The 17,021-nt window shown below is 46.2% G+C and overlaps 1 long non-coding RNA gene and 1 pseudogene across 1 annotated transcript; one reads left to right on the top strand and one right to left on the bottom strand.

Moving 5' to 3' along the window:
- Positions 1 to 96: 96 nt before the first annotated feature.
- On the bottom strand, positions 97 to 1,345 carry LOC143689747 (uncharacterized). The gene is made up of 3 exons (XR_013178908.1): positions 1,214 to 1,345; positions 811 to 941; positions 97 to 637 (listed from the first exon to the last, which is right to left on the bottom strand). It is a non-coding gene; the product is annotated as an uncharacterized LOC143689747 (long non-coding RNA).
- Positions 1,346 to 13,608: 12,263 nt separating this feature from the next.
- On the top strand, positions 13,609 to 16,197 carry LOC143689745 (rho GTPase-activating protein 17-like; annotated as a pseudogene).
- The last annotated feature ends 824 nt before the right edge of the window (positions 16,198 to 17,021 follow it).

Below are 17,021 nucleotides of genomic sequence, written 5' to 3'. Positions count from 1 at the left end.
CCGGGCCGGGCCGCGAAGGTGGCGGGAGAGGGGCGGGGCGCGGGTTGGCACCGCCCCCTCACCGCGGGCGCTGACCCCGGCGCGCAGGGCCGTGGGACCGGTGGGGCCCTGGGTGCTAAGGAGTCCTTACCACCGACGCAGCCACCTCCCTCCCCGTCAGGGGCGCTCACTTCGCAACGCCCCCTTCCCCTTTGCCCTTTGCACTTGAACTAACACCCGCCGGCCCTAGCGGAAGGGCTGGAACCCCGCGCTACCTTCTGCCCCCAGCTCCCGCCAGACCCCCGCGGGGCGCCCGAGTCGTGAGGGCTACGTGCGAGGGGAGGGCGTCATTGTCATGGCCTGGTGATTTGGGGCAGATGCCCACCCCCTTTTCCGAGAGCAGTGAGTGGCCGGCTGACCCCTCCTTCTTCTGCCGCATCCCCCTCCCTTCACCATGTTAGGGACGAGACGCCAGCAGGAGGGCCATGGGGGCCCAGGGATCCCGGCTATGCCTTCGCTGTTCTCCGGCCATGGAGTCCAAAGTGTCACCCTTATCTCTCAGGTGTTCCCGCTTGCTTGCCCTTTCAGTCAGGTGGTAGGCTATTCTGGACTTGGTCTTTGCTCCCGGCCTGACCGAACAGTTCCATTTTCTAGGACCCTGCGGGTGGAGAGGAGAGCGACACCAGATGGGGGCCCTCAGACATCACTGGGGAATGAGCTTGCTCCAGCCTTCCCAGAGGCCAGCTCGCCCCGCCCCCCCCAGCACCCCCAGCTCCTCTAGTGGCAGCTAAAATACACCATACTTTCACATCCCCAAATCAGGCCGCTCACCTGACAGAAGTGCTGAATAGTTGAAATCAGAAGTGTCCCATGGATGTGTGGTCATTATAATCACGAAGCCAAGACCTTGTATGGGGGAGGGGGCTGGCCTTCCATCTGGTGGTCGACCTCCTGCATGTCTGCTGTGAAGTGATCAACACCATGCCTTACGTTTGCAGAGTGCTCGGAAGCTTAGGAAATACGTGCACAGGTGTAACCTCCTTTGATTACTAGGGTGGAGGGTCTCCACCCCCCACCCCCCGCTGGTTAGCACGCCCGCACAGAAGGGTCCCGGTGCTCTTGACCTCACTGTGGACGTGGAGGCTTGTTTGGGAGAACTTTTTGCAGTTCTTAATTTGTCTCCCTTTCCCCACCTTCCTATCTGCCCCACAGTGTTTTCTTTTCCCGCCCTCACTGTTATATGGTTGCTTTGGTGGTTCAGAAGAGTTTTCGGTGCCCCTGACTCCCTGCTTTCTGACTCCTGGATGATCCCTGGGATCAGCTGTCAGGAGAGAAGTGGGGTGGGGCAGGAACCACAGGGGCGGGAAACCTGTGTTTGCTGTCCTTTCCTGTGTGTATGCGTGTGTATGTGTGTATGTGTGTGTGTTGTGTGTATGTGTGTGTGTGTGTGTGTGTGTGAGAGAGAGAGAGAGAGACAGGCGGAAGACATGATGATCTAGGACATGATGAGAGTAGCCGTGAGGGAAAGAGAGCTAATAAGCCGGGAGGTGGTGATTACTGGCAGTCTTAAATGACACCCCAGAGAGAGCCCGTGCCCAGGGCCCTACCCCTCCCGGTGTCTCCCAGAAGGAGACAGAGGACTAAGAGGGAAGTTGAATTTGAAAGCATGCTGGAGACAAGCCTGGACCTAACAAGCGCTCTGGGCTGAGCTGGCTGGATGGGCCCAGTGGACCCGGGGAGAGTTAACCCTTTCACTACCCTCCGGGCTGGAGTCCAATTTCCACCTACTACTGCCCCAGGGCCTGGCTTCAGCCTCTCTGGGAGGAGAGTTTCCCAGGGAAAGCTGGAGACTAGAAGCAGGAGGTGTGGCTGGCCACAGGTGCGTGGGCTGAGAGGCGGCACCCAGGTCCTCCCGTTCTATTCTGGGCTTGCCCTCTCTTGTTGCTCTTCCAGCTTCTGTTTTTCCCTGCCCCCGTCTGCACTGTGGGGAGAAGACTCCCAGATGGGCCGACAAGGGAACACAGCTCAGGGAACAGAATGAGCTAAAGATCTGGGGTGGGGGTGGGGTGGGAGGGCTTGCCCTCTACAGAGTAGGGCTATGGGGGCCCCCGGCCCCTGGATGGGAAACGGGCACATAGATGTGCTGTTGCTGGTTGTGCCCCAGACTTTCCCCATATTCCTGGTTTCATTCCTACAACTGCTCTGTGCCCCACTTTCATCCCTAGTGTAGGTGCCCCTCATCAGCTCGACCCTGCAACTAATGAGAGGGTATCTGCATGTCCAGGATCTGAGGCCTGAGGATGAAAAGACTGTCCAGTGGCAGCAAGGGGGTAACTTTCTGGGGCTATCATATGGGGCTCCAGGTCCTTTCTCTCCACTGTCACTGGGCAGGAAGGACAGAAGGACCCGCCTGAGTGGTGGCAACCACCAAGCCTTGAGTCTGCCCAGCCTGGAGATCTCAGGTCAAGGGTGGGGCCTTCTGGGTCAGTGAGACGTGAGCAGGCACCAGCAGTGGAAGGCAGCAAATGGGAGCCTGTGCCCTCCTTGCCTCGGGGTGGGGGAAAGGAGAGAAACTGAAGGATTAGGCTGGGAGGCGCCAGGACATGCAAGGCCAGGCTGCTGGGTGTGGTTGCCAACTCCTGAGACCAGGACTGGTGTGTGTCCTCCTTTTCCTTCTTCAGTCTTCTCTCCCTCCTTCCTTCCACACTGACTGGCAGGGTTCATCTGTGCAAAGTGCTAGGAATACAGAGATGTATCAGAGAAATTCCCTGTTCTCAAGAAGCTTATAGGCTACTGGGGAGACAGACTGATGAACAGGACATTGATAAATAAGTACTATAGAAAGTAATGAAATGAGAGCCATGAGTGTACTTTAGATGGACTAGTACCTACTCAGAGGAGCCAGGAATGGCTTCATAGAGGAAGTGATCATTGTGCTGGGGCTTTAAGGATGAGTAGGAGTTTGCTTGGCAGGGAAGGGGGAAGGACTTTCCTGGAAGAGGGAACAGCATGAGCAAAGACAGATCGTGGAAGAGCATGCTAAACAAGAAAGGGGGAAAGGAAGGCTTTCCCAAAGACCTCTGAGAATGTACCTGAGGTATTCATATATGAAACACACAAGCAACAGAATAAAAACAGATAAATGGGACTTCATCAAAATTAAAAAGTGTTGGTGATGATGTGGAAAAATTATAGCTTTGTTATTTCAGCCATCATAGTAGACATGAAGTGGCAGCTCATTGTGGTTTTGATTTGTATTTTCCTAAAGACGTTGAGCATCTTTTCTGGTGCTTATTGGCCAGTTGCATATCTTTGGAGAAATGTCTATTCAAGTCTTTGTCCATTTTTAAATTGAGTTGTTTGTCTTTTTGTAGTTGAGTTTAAGGAGTTCTTTTTATATTCTGGGTAATAAACCTTAACAGATATGTGGGTTCCCAATATTTTTTCCCACTAAGTAACTTGCCTTTTTGCTTTCATGATAATGTCCTTTGAAGCACAAAAGTTTTTAATTTTGATGAATTCCTGTTTATCTGTTTTTATTTTGTTTCTTGTGCTTTTGGTGTAAAGTCTAAGACACTGCCTGACACAAGGGTCTGAAGCTGCTTCCCTAGCGGAGTTTTGTAGTTTTGCTTCTTTTATTTAGGTCTTTGATGCATTTTGAGGTTTTTTTTGCATATGGTGTGAGGTAGGGATCCCCTTTCATTCTTTTGCATGTGCATATCCAGTTGTCCCAGCACCATTTGTTGAACAGACAGTTCTTTCACCATTGAATGGACTTGGCACCCTCTTAAAAAATCAATTGGCCATAGATGTGTGGGTAGGGTTGTGGAATCTTAACCAGATCAGTAGGGCCTTCCTGGCTCAGGATCCCCAGCAGGTGGTGGTGGAGGCCCCAGTGGTGATACCTGGCCCCCACCTGCTGGAATATTCTCTACCCATCTCTCCTCTAAGGCAGATCAGGCCTTCAAGAATGACAAGAACACATCAAAACTGAGTGATTTCTAGAGGCTTTTAATTTAATATTTTTCTCCCTTTGCCCCATCGTACCTGGAAACTATGTTTACCCCTAGTGGCCTCCCCTGGAAATTCAATTCAATTTGACTTGGTCTTTGGGGTCTGGCCTTTCTAAATTGAAGGAAACACGCATGATCTTGTGGTCAGACATTCTTCCCTAGGCAGGAACACTGGCCTAATGTTCTTGGCAGACAGTCTCCCACCTCTACATCAAACCTCCAGCAACGCTTCTCCCAGAGCCTGCACATTTATCCAAGTGGCTCTGATCAGCAAACATGTGCTCACTCCCTTCAAGCCCCCTTCCTCCAAGCAGTTGTTTGATTTCCTCCCTTAGGTCTATACGGACCCTGGGTGCTACCAGCATGTAATGAACTTAATTAGGCTTTAAAGGTTCTTGGGTCAGTTTTTTATTTTTTCACAATATCAGCACATAGTTGCATATTCATCATCATGATCATTTCTTAGAACATTTGTATCAATTCAGAAAAAGAAATAAAAAGACAACAGAAAAATAAAACGAAAACAGAAAAAAAATTATACATACCATATCCCTTACCCATCCCTTTCATTGATCACTAGCATTTCAAACTAAATTTATTTTAACATTTGTTGCCCCTATTATTTATTTTTATTCCATATGTTCTACTCATCTGTTGACAAGGTAGATAAAAGGAGCATCAGACACAAGGTTTTCATAATCACACAGTCACATTGTGAAGGCTATATCATTATACAATCATCATCAAGAAACATGGCTACTGGAACACAGCTCTACATTTTCAGGCATTTCCTTCCAGCTTCTCCATTGCATCTTGAACAACAAGGTGATATCTATTTAATGCGTAAGAATAACCTCCAGGATAACCTCTCGACTCTGTTTGGAATCTCTCAGCCATTGACACTTTGTCTCATTTCACTCTTCCCCCTTTTGGTCGAGAAGGTTTTCTCAATCCCTCGATGCTGAATCTCAGCTCATTCTAGGGTTTTTCTCAATCCCTTGATGCTGAGTCTCCGCTCATTCTAGGATTTCTGTCCCACATTGCTAGGAAGGTCCACTACCCCTGGGAATCATTTCTCACATAGACAGGGGGAGGGTGGTGAGTTTGCTTGTTGTGTTGGCTGGAGAGAGAGGCCACATCTGAGCAACAAAAGAGGCTCTCTTGGGGGTGACTCTTAGGCCTAATTTTAAGTAGGCTTGACCTATCCTTTATGGGGTTAAGTTTCATATGAACAACCCCCAAGACTGGGGGTTCAGCCTATAGCTTTGGTTGTCCACACTGCTTGTGAGAATATTGAGAATTCAACTTGGGGAGGTTGAATTTTCCTCCATTCTCACTATTCCCCGAAGGGGACTTTGCAAATACTTTTCTACTCGCTGATCAAATCACTCTGGGATTCATCAGGGCATCACTTTGGACAAACCAACAGAATCTCATGCCCTACCCAAGGTTCCATGTACTTATGGTATTCAACCAGGCTATCTACATAAGTTATATTAGGAAATGCACTAGTCAAAATATAAATTTTGTAGCAAACATTTTTTGCTTTAGTCTCACACATAAGTTGAAATTTTAAAACATTAATTACCATCTATTTTCAGCATCTTGGGTCAGTTTTTGCAAATGTTTTCGAAGCTAGAACAGCCTCCTTCCCTCCCTGCAGCATGGTCAACTTATACTGGTTCTGTGGCCCTTGCCAATCAGTCCAGGGTCACAGCCAGCCCTCGCTCGTGGTACATGTATTTCAAAGTTCATTTGCAGGCTGGCTGACTGTTTCAGCCCATCTCATTATGACACACCTTGTCCAGCCCAGAAGATGGGCAGATCTTTTCCTCTTGGAGTAGACATCAGCACAGCAGCTCTAAATCATTATTTCTAATTTGATTTGACAATCTTGACTTTCAGGAAGTTCTTTCCATCTTTGACCTGTATACCCCCAGCTCAAGCTTAAGTAATTGCCTCATGCTCTGGGGAATACCCTTCTCTGTATCATGAACCCCTCTTTGAATAACCGAATCACAATTCAGATTATTTTAGCAGATTCAGAAGATACGGCTCCTTTTGCCTTCCTTCAGAGACCCACATTCTTGGTCTGGGTTCCTATGGGTGGGCCACTAGGGTCTGAAGGACCCTCTTATGGGCCAGGCACTGTGCTGAGTGTCCAGTGTAGACCATTCGGTTTTCCTCTTACAATGGTCTGACACAGCAGGTACTCCTGGTATTATCCCCATTTGAGAGATGCCAAGACTGAGTCTCAGAGGTAAAGTAACTTGACTGAACCAGGATGTGGAAGAGCTGGGATTCAATCCCTATGTCTAAAAGGCTTTAAAGCAGGTATTTGGTCCATGTACCAGCCCCCAAGCAGGAAAGCACTGAAAGTATTTAGGACTCATCTCTTCCTGTGACCTTGCTCCCATTTTATCCTGGTCTCCACCCTAATTGTGCCTTAATCCCTTCAGTCTGCCTAAATTACCTTCAGTTATGGTCATCTGCTCACGTGTACCTCGGATTGTTGTTTCTAAAAGACAGAGGCGCTGTGCAAGGTCCACGCCTACAGCCGTGGAGGGCCGGCATCATCTCTTTGTTCTGTGTCAGTGTCTTTGTACACAGGGAAGCACTTCGCACAGGCTTCGGGGCAGGCCGATTTGGGATTCAGTCCACCCCCTCCAGTTTATAGCTGTGGGGCCATAGGCAATTTCTTGACTTCTGCCTCCATTTCCTCATATGTGAAATGAAGATAATAACAAAATTTTAGGATGGTTATAATAACAGCTAACTTTCTAAAAAGCAATTAGTATGTGCAGGACATAATTAAGGGCTTGATGTGTTTTATCATGTGCCTTTATCTAACCCTCATCTAAACCCTATAAGGGAGACATTATTATCTTCTTACAGTAGCTGAGGAAACAGGCTCAGGGAAGTTACATAACATGTTCAAGATTACAGTCAGTGAGAAGAAAAGTTGGTATGTGAACATAGATTTGTCTGACTCCAAAGCCTGTACTTTTAACCGCTGCCTTATAGGGAGATACATGGATTGTTGTGCGCAAGTCTGCTGTAGGGCCCGAAAACCAAATCAAGTTACTGCTTTGTTCCTGCCCCCAAAGGTCATCTCAGCATTCAAAGAACAGAAGTCTAACTCCCAAGGCCTTGAAAAGTAATCTTGCTGTTTGTCAAAGGCTGTTGACCGCCTTTTGATTCTCCTGCCACTGGCTGCACAGCAGCTTTCCCTGGAAGGTATCTTCTCTCCCTCTCCCCCATGTGACACTTCTCACAGCATCTGTTCAAATCTTGCCCAATTTCTCTTCTCTTGCACCTTTTAACCCTCTTCCTGATCTTTCCCCTCCCATAGCTCCATCTCTTTCCTTTACACAACCATCCACCCTTGCCCACCCTTCTACTCAGTAAAGACAAGAGAGTTTTCTGGAAGTCCACCTTCCTCAAAAGGGTTATAATGAACTCATATACCAATGAAAATGTAGTGTCCCTGGCTTGCTGGTCACTCTATGCATGCCAGGAACAGAGAAAAGGAAACCTTAAGAGGGTGTATTTAGGAAAATAGGCTCTTCAGGGGCCCCACATCTCCCCTCTCTTTTCCTCCCTGCCTCTGGCAGTACCTAGGAGAGGGAAGAGGAAGTGGAATTGTCTGTTCCCCCTTAACTCAACATCTGCACATTCTTCAAGCCCCCTAACTGTGCCTTAATCCCTTCAGTCTGCCTAAATTACCTGCGGTTATGGTCATTTAGTCCCCACCAGACCCCCCCAGCCCACCTCTCGGACCACGGTACCCTCTCCTACCTCTGATTCCTATTGCATTTGCCACTTGGGTCACTTGTCTTGCCTTTATTGTTACCAAACCTTCCATGGTGGGTGTCTGGTTTCCTTGACTAGACTGCAGGCTCCTTAAAGATAGGACCTCATCCCTCCGTAGTGCTCACTGATGTTCTGCACACATAAGTTGATGGAACTTGGAATAGATACTAGTAAAAGACTCGATGCGGGTGGAATAATGGTTAAGAGTGAGGTTTCTGGAGTTTGCATTCTGTCTTCCTCACTGTGGTAAGCAGATTGGTTGCATCCACTTTCTCATGCCTCGTTGTATCTATACCACTTGGAAGGATGTTCCCACACTGACGATGGACTTGGCCCTATGATCGGCTTTGGCCGATAGAGGATGTGGAAGTGACAGTGCACTAGTTCCAAGCTTAGGCCTCTCTCACCTGGAATCTTCCCACCACCATGAGAATGAGCCCAGCATATCCTTTTGGAGTGGGACACCATGGGGAGCACAGCCACGTTGTCCCAGCTGTCTTCACCCAGCTGGGGGAACAGCTGACCCACGGCCACAGGTGCACAGGTGAGCCAGTTAAAATCAGCCCCACCTGGCCCCATCAGCAGACCCATCCAACTCAGAGACTCAGGAGCAACAGCGTTGATTATTAGCCATGGCGATTTTGTGGATGCTTGTTTTGTGGTATTATTATTATTTTTTAAGTTATTCACTTAATATTATGATATCTGAATCTTTGGCTGGTCTGATTGGCTGTTTATTAGTTCTGCCGACTCTATCCCGGTGCCTTGTTGGTGCATGGGTTTGGGAGTTTTGACTGTGAGTTCTTATTTTTAAAATTTTATTAAAAAATTTTTTTTTTACAAATGCTTCCACTTCCTCTCTTCCTCCTCCCACCTGCCCCAGTAGGAGCAGCTTTCTTATTCTGCGAATTTGCTATTTCTAGTAATCTCTTATAAGTGATAGCATACCATTTTTTTTTTTATCAAACGCTCCTTTATTGAAACATTCTCCTTTGTAGTTCTTAACTTGCTGGACCTTGCCCTATGCTGGTGCCCACCAGCCCTGCAGCCCATGACTGGGCAGTCTCCAGGATTTCTTTAAGGGTTCCAGAGAGTTCTCTGACTAAAGGTCAGTGCTATATTTCTTGAGCAATGTTGACAATCTCATCGGAAGTAGTCTTTGCACTGTGCTTAATGTTTTCCTATTTCTTTCTGTCTCTGGGTGACTCCTGAGGGCTTTGATGATCAGGGCAGAGAATCTGGGCCTGTTAGGAATGGTCAGTTTCACTATAATCCTTAGACCCTTCTGGTCAACAGTTGTCTTGTTGATGCCATCACTAACCTCTTTTGGAGACAGACCCAGGGGGCTGGTCTTGGGTGCCAGGGCAAATGTGTGCATCTCAGGTCCATGAGTTTGATCTCATTGGGGTTGACCTTGGGCTGTTTGGTGGAGGCTGCTGGTGTGGGGTGAGTCTATATGTCGAGAGAGCAAAGAAAGCTGCACCTTGACTTCCTCTAAGCTGAAACGCAAAAGTGAGAACATAATTTTTGTCCTTTTGTGTCTTCCTTATTGCAATGAGTATAATGTTTTCAAGGTTCTTCCATTTTGCAGCCTACCTCATAACTTTGTTTTTTTCTTACGGCTGAATAAGATTCTACTGCATGTGCGTACCACATTTTGTTTATCTATTCATCTGTTGATGGACACTTGGATCATTTCCAGCTTTTGGTATTATGAACAATGCTGCTGCAAACACTGGTGTACAGGTGTCTATGTACAGCCCTGCTTCACTGTCTTTGGCTACATACCTAGAAGTGGGATTGCCAGGTGGAACAGTAATTCTATATTTCACTTTTTGAAGAGCTGCCGTTTTGCTTTCCACATGTGGCTGCACCATTTTACATCTCTACCAACAGTGCACTAGAGTTCTAGTTCCTCTGCCTCCTTTCTAATATGTGGCATTAGTGTGGCAATAAATAACTGATTTAATCATTTATTAGCCCTGTGATCTTGGGCTAGTTATTTAATCTTGATGTACTTCACCTTCCTGGTCTGTAAATGGGGATGAATTGAATAATCACAGCTGAATTTTCTCTCTCAGCCATTGCCTTAAACTGAAAACCTGTTTCCCCCAAGGTTCTGCCCACTTCCCCAGGGCAGCTGCATCTAATGGCTGGCTGATGTGGAAATAGAAAAGTCTGGCTCCTTGTTCCAATTTGAGACAATTTTGCAGAACCGTCCTAGCTCCAGTGCTGACTGGTGGATCAGCTAAGTCCTTCATTGTGATTGCATCGTAGCCTTACTTCTCCCTCTGCCTAGTTTTACTTCCTTTTTTCCTTCACAAAGGGCACTTTCCAATAAATGTTTACATTTTCATCTTAGAATCTGCTTTCTTGGAACTAACCTATGAGAGGGGATACAAATGACCTTGGGACAAGTTCTGGCCAATGGAATGGAAGCAAGTGTCTCATGGCCGCTTCCTGGAATGTTCTATAAGATGGTCCTCTTCAGACTTTGTTCTAGTTATCATTACCAAAAAGAATTTTGGAGAACTCAATGCATCTTTGAGTGTTTTTGTGGTCTAAAATTTTTCTTTATAGATTTAAATGTAATTTTAGCATATTATCCATCTTATATTTTTAACACTAAAAATAAAACTATTGTCTTTGATTTTAAATTTTTATTTAAAGATTCAAATTTATACTTATATTGCGAGAATATGACTTTCTGTATACCCTTTACCTAGATTCATAGGTTAATAATTTGCCTCATATGTTCTTTTGTTCTCTCACACTCTCTACACATTTCAGAACAACAGAAATATATTTCAAATACCTATTAAATCTTAAAAAGAAAAATTGTAATGGAATTGTACTGCCCAATGAGCTGTATAGAACTTCTGCCACCCCTTCTCCCAGAAATGCTCACAGAGGTATACCCCTGTGCTCACCACACAGGATACCGTGGTGATGTAACTCATGAATGGAGCTAGATAAGCTTGATTTGGATTCTGGATCTGCCATTTATTAGCTGTGTGATCTCAGGCAAATTATTCACTCTCTCTGTGTTGTAAAATCTTTATAATACTAGTATCTACCTCATAGGTGATGAGAACCAAATGAATTAATATGCATAAAATGCTAATAAGTGGTATATTATAAGCACCACTGTGTTTATGATATAAATAAAATGCATCAGTGAATGAAAATTATTTATGGCTGAAATAAGGTTAGGGTTCAGAGAAAATTGACGAGAAGAAACACTATTGTGTTACCAGCAAGTGCAAGTTTGCCAAATGTGTATGAATGATTGTTAAATGCATTATTTACAGTAGAAGCACATCACAGAGCCATTAAGTTATCTAAAAAGGACAAGGTAGCAATTAATAGTAAGCAAAGAAGTGATTGCTAAGTAACAGCAAACAGGAGACAGGCACCCACTTTTTTTTAGAAAGCGACTTTCTATTATTTGAGAGAAAATGTTAATGAAAATGTTTCTTCCACGAGTCTGAATAAAAGTTTACGGAAATTTAAAACGCTGTAGCACCTCTGATATATGTTCCTTTTATTTGAAGATGTCACGTTACTGTTGAAAGTAAATGTGAAAGTTGTCACTTCCTCCTTTTTGAAATCATGCGAACTATGCGAAGGAGAACAGACCCAGAGAGGATGGTTGAGGCCACACCAAGCTCTTTGTTACTACTGAGAACTCTGCCAGGGCAGGGAGTGGGCTTCAAAGCACATCACATTGCCCGGGTGCTTTTGAAGAATCAAGATTTTAGTTTTTAGTTAGGTAGACAAGGCATGGAGCTCTGTCACGAGTTTATCATCAGGATGATATCAAGCGCCGTCGCCTTTAGGATCTCCTACCATCACCCTCTTTGTTTTGTGCCCAAGAGACTCTCCTTTAGGAGTTAGGCTTTCTTGGACAGCTATGGGGGTATGAAAATTAATATTGTCATCATTCCTTCTGTCCCACTCTACGATATATCTGAACTGGGACATTCCAACATGGGTCAAAATACCTGTTTTTAATTTCAGTCTTTGCCCTTAACAAAAATAGATACATGACAGAGAAACATGTAGGCCTACCACAGGTTTGTGGTGGTTTGATTAAAAGAGGCCTTGCTAGATGGCTATTGAACGCAAACACACACACACACATACAATAACAAGAGTCGACAAAAATGTGGAGAATTTGGAACTCTCCTCCATTGCTGGCGGGAATGTAAAAATGGTATCCCTGCTATAGAAAACAGTGCAACAGTGTCTGATGTGTGTAACAATAAGGATGAACCTTGAAAACATCAAGTGCAATAAATCAGACACAAAAGGTTACATATGGGATATTTCCATGGATTCAAAACAGCTAGAAAAGGCAGTTCTATAGGGACAGAAAGCAGATTAGTGTTTCCCCAGAGCCGTGGGTGATAGGGTGAGGTGGGGGCGGGGGGTGACCGCTTACGGGATCCTTCCTTTGGAAGTGAGGAGACTGTTTTCATTCTAGATGGAGGTAATGGCTGCACAACGCTGTGAATGTACTAAATGCCACTGAAATTGTTCACTTTAAAATGGTTAATGCTCAGCTGATACAGAGTTGCTGTTTGGGGTGATAGAGAAATTTGGGGAGTGGATGGTGATGATGGTAGCACAGCACTAGGAATGTGACAAGACGGCTGAAATGAATAGTTGAAAGTGGGTAAAATGGAAAATTTTATGTTGTATATTTGCTACTACATTAAAAATAAAAACTAAGACCATAGAATTGTACAGCAGAGTGTTTAGAGTGATCTGTAATACGAACTATGAACTTCAGTTAATAATATAACATTGGTTCATCTATGTAACAAATGAACCACACTTTTTTTTTTTTCATGGGCAGGCACCAGGAACCGAGCCCCGAGTCTCTGGCATGGCAGGTGAGAATTCTATCTGCTGGGCCACCATCACGTTGCGCTGCACCACGCTTTTGCATTTGAATACAAAACATTAGTAATAGGGAAAACTGTGTGTATGTATGTGTGTGTGTGAGGGGGAGTGCTAATATGGGAACTCCGTACTTTCTGCATTATTTTTCTGTGAACCTTCAACTACTCTAAAATAAATAAACAGTTGAAACGATTACTTTAATAGTGAATTTTACCTCAATTAAAAAAAAAGGCATCCCTAAAACTGATATTTTGAAGTGCCTTTTGTTTTGTATGCTGTATAGCGGGGGTCACATTCCATTCTTTATCCATGTGAGTATCCCGTTGCTGCAGCACCACTTGTTGAATTTTTGTTTGTCTTTTCTTTCTTTTGTACGCTTGCTGATTTGATTTTTGGGAAGCGCACAGACTGGCACTTGAACCCAGGTCTCCCGCATGGCAGGCGAGAATTCTACCACGGAACTACCCTCGCACCCCTGAGGTGCCTTTTTGTTTGGGGTCAAGTCCTACATTGCTTTTACGCTCTAAGCTCTACATCTTAATAACATCAGGAGGGGTGGGAGGCTGTGGCATACCTAAAGCATTTGACACCTGGTGTGAATGATTCTTTTTAACATTCCCTCTTTTATTAGACAAAATCATTTTCAGCAATAATTGAAGTGAAATGATTATATTTCATGCACAAGGTAAAATTTGCCTTTATCAAACAGAAATATAACTTGCAGTTTGCACTGTTTCATTGTCTAAATTTTTTTCTGCAAACCTACGACTGCTCTAAAAATTAGTATATTAAAAAAAAAGCCCAAGGGTCAGAAAGTAATGTCGGAGCCTCCAGACCGTCCCCTGCTCTGCCAGGTCTGAGCCTGCAGGCCATTGCGGTTGTTGCCGCCGCTGCCATGAAGAAGCAGCTCAACCACATGAAGCAGCTGGCCAGCCGGACGGCGGCAGAGCCAAGAAAACAGAAGTCTCCAGTGAAGATCTGTGGCAGATCGAGTGATGCCTGGACACGATGTGGGCCGTGTGTCACCACTCTCACAAGCGACGGATGGGGTGCTTCCAGGCCGGCATGGCACAGATGCTGAGAGGAGAGACAGAAAACTCCTTTTGACAGCTCTTGCTCAGAATATGCGAGAAGCATCAACTCAGCTAGAAGATGCTGGAGTCCTGTGGAGATGCTGAGAATCAGCTGGCTCTAGAACTCTCCAGCACAAGGTTTTTGTTGAGAAGCAGACTGTGGACCCTCTGTATGGCATAGGTGAGATGGAAGTTCCCAATACTCAGAAACAGAGAAAGCAGCTCACTGAATTGGTATTAGACTGGGATTCGGTCACAGCCAGGTGGAACCACGCTCACAAATCTTCAGGAACCAACTTTCAGAGTCTTCCATCAAAAATAGATACCCTAAAGGAAGAGATGGATGAAGCTGGAAATAAAGTAGAACAATGCAAGGACCAACTTGCAGCAGATATGTACAACTTCATGGCCGAAAGAGTAGGGCAAATTCTTTGTTACGTTTATTAGAAACCCAAGCAGATTGCCATAGGAAAGCATTAGCAGTCTTAGAGAAGGCTCTCCCTGAGAGCAAGCCCATCAAGAAAAACGGGCAGAAAAGCTGGCTTTGGGGACTTCTTTGGAAGAACCCTTGAAGAGGAGTGGGTGTGAAATTGCACTTCCCATCCAAGCCTGGGTCACGCTGCTCCTGAAGATGGGCAGGAGGGAGGAGGACCTTTTCAGAATTGGGCCTGGGGCCTCCAAGTTAGAGAAACTGAAAGCTGCTTTAGACTGTTCTACTTCTCACCTGGATGAATTCTATTCAGACCCTCAAGCTGTAGCAGGCGCTTTAAAGTCCTGGTTATAGGAATTGCTTGAACCTTTGATGGGTTTTAATCTGTATGAAGAATTGGACCCAAATTGCACGTGTGCAGGATCAAGAGAAAAAATTTCAAGATTTATGGAGGACATGTCAGAACAGAAATTACCATGGCAAAATTTTGTTAACTTTAGAAATTTAATCAAGTTCCTCGCAAAGCTTGTTCTGACCTTATCATTAATAAAATGATTCCCAGCAACATTGCAATCATGTTAGGTCCTAACTTGTCGTGGACCAAAAATGAAAGAATGCTTGCTGAGATGGCAATCTGTTCAGGTGGTGGCGGTGATTGAATCGAGCATTCAGCGCGCTGACTGGTTCTTCCCTGAAGAGGTGGAATTTAACGTACAGGAAGCATTTGCACCTTTTGCCACTCTGATTTTCAATCACTCATCTCACGCTGGCAATGACTCTGACTCAGGTCCCTGGGGATGAAATGGCCTGCCAGCATGGCAGTGATAGAAGGGGGCTTGAATAAGAAGGAGAGCTTCTGTGTGAAGCTTACGGGCTTCCAGGCCCACTGGCAGGTGGCACTCTAAATAGAAAGCACATACTCCCTGCTTCCCAGCCACCACTCGCTCCCACAGCCAGCAGCAGCATGGCTGCGGTGGGCCTAGAGACCCCTCCCCAGCACAGGGGGTGGGGCTGTCCCTTCCTCTGCTGGCACGCTGGAGCAGGGGTTGAGTCCAGGCGACACCAGTCCTCCAAAACCCAAGGATTCTTTGTCTGCAGCTGTGCCTGCACCAGCGAGAAGTCAGATAACTAACTGGCCAAAACCAGGCCGAGGCAACTCCCAGCTCCTTTCCGTGGGCCCAACTCACATCACTGCTGGTCCCAGACCCCACACTTTGTGGCGAGCTGTTAAAAAAGCTGCACCAGCATCCCCCCAAACCAGGAAACACAGCTCCTGGTCATCCCGGGGGCCGGAGCTCTCGAGGAACATCTCAGCATCCACCCACTCTGTCACCAAAGCCATCCACCAGAAGTCCTTATCCTCCCACTCAGCACACAGGCCAGGCTCCCAGCCACCCCTTCACCACCTCCCAGCTCTCTGCACCCTGGAGGGACTCCCGCAGCCTGTCTCCAATACAAGCCCCCAATCATCCACTACCGCAGCCCCTGGCCCGGGCCACGCTCTGATGCACACCAAACTAGGGATCTTGGGGCCTCCCCGCGCCATGGCATTGCCCAGTGAGCATGGACATGAGCAGCCAACTCACACCCTTTCCCAGACTCCAACCCCCCACCCTCATCCCCGCACTCCACCCCTAGGAAAACAAAATCTCGGCCAGCTTCTCAGACCCAGGAGGTGAGTAACCCTGAGACCATGCAGCCACCGGCTGGAACCTTACCAAGACCGAGACCGGCATCAAAGCTGAGGAACTGCCCCAGCATGCCTGCCTCTCCTCATCCTCCCCCCAACCCAGCACCAACAGCTTCCAAAATAGTAACGGATGTCTGACCTGCCATGGTCAGTAAGGACTGAGATTGGAATATTTAATGACGCCAATTCTAAGGCTTCAGAACCGCTTCGCAATCAGACTCAGCAAGCCAAGCCCTGCCCGGCCACATTCTGCTGGTTCTAGACACCAATACAGAAAGTACTGCCCTGTGAAGAAGGCCGTCTCCTGGCCCTTGACCCCTTCCACCCTGGTGACTGGAATGGGGCAGACAAACGTTTATCTTTGCAGACAAAACAGTGAAAAACTTTCAGTGGAGGGAAAAAGAAGACCTTACCATGAATGGAAGACTTTGCCCTCTGCCCAGCCCGAGGAGGTGAAGGCTGAACTTTTAAAGCTGAATGACCTGAGTCTTAAAGAAGTTGGCTTTCTTTAGATAGGAAAGAAATCATGCTCCCCAACCCCCTCCCCCCTAAAAGATACCTAGAGACGAAAAAGTACTACCGTCAAGATGTGTATAGGAAGCTTTTGTCACCGCTGTTAATGCAGGCAGCACCAGCAGTGATTTGAATGAATAAGAAACACAATGCGCTATCTATTTAATAAAATACATTCATTATGCAAGGTGCCTACCTCCTGCTCCTTGGACTTTTGTTCTTGTATACTAGAGGGGAGCTTCCCCTCCTTCAGACGGGCTGGAGAATGAATCATTTGTATTCAGTGTGGTCTGCATCTGTCCTGATTCCCATGGGTAGTGCTGGTGACCGCTGGATCTGCGGCCTCATCAGACTGGATGTGACTCGAGCCTTGTTGGATTGCCAGAATTTAGAAAGAAATGTACTGTTCTGTTTTTTTTTTTAAGACAATGTAATTGCCACTTGATAAGGACCAAATATTATTCTGGTTTCATGTTCAATTTGAATTAAATATATTCTGTGGTTTGTATGAGAAAAAAAGCCCAAGCAGTCGGAAGTAGAGGAATTCATTATTCCTTCATTGTAACAGTCACCGTGTTTGTGTCATTTCCTTTGAATCCACT

This window comes from Tamandua tetradactyla, chromosome 7 (assembly GCF_023851605.1).
Source record: "Tamandua tetradactyla isolate mTamTet1 chromosome 7, mTamTet1.pri, whole genome shotgun sequence".
In the NCBI taxonomy this organism is placed as follows: Eukaryota; Metazoa; Chordata; class Mammalia; order Pilosa; family Myrmecophagidae; genus Tamandua; species Tamandua tetradactyla.
The sequence above is the reverse complement of the archived record's forward strand: the minus strand, read 5'-3'. Positions and strand labels throughout refer to the sequence as shown.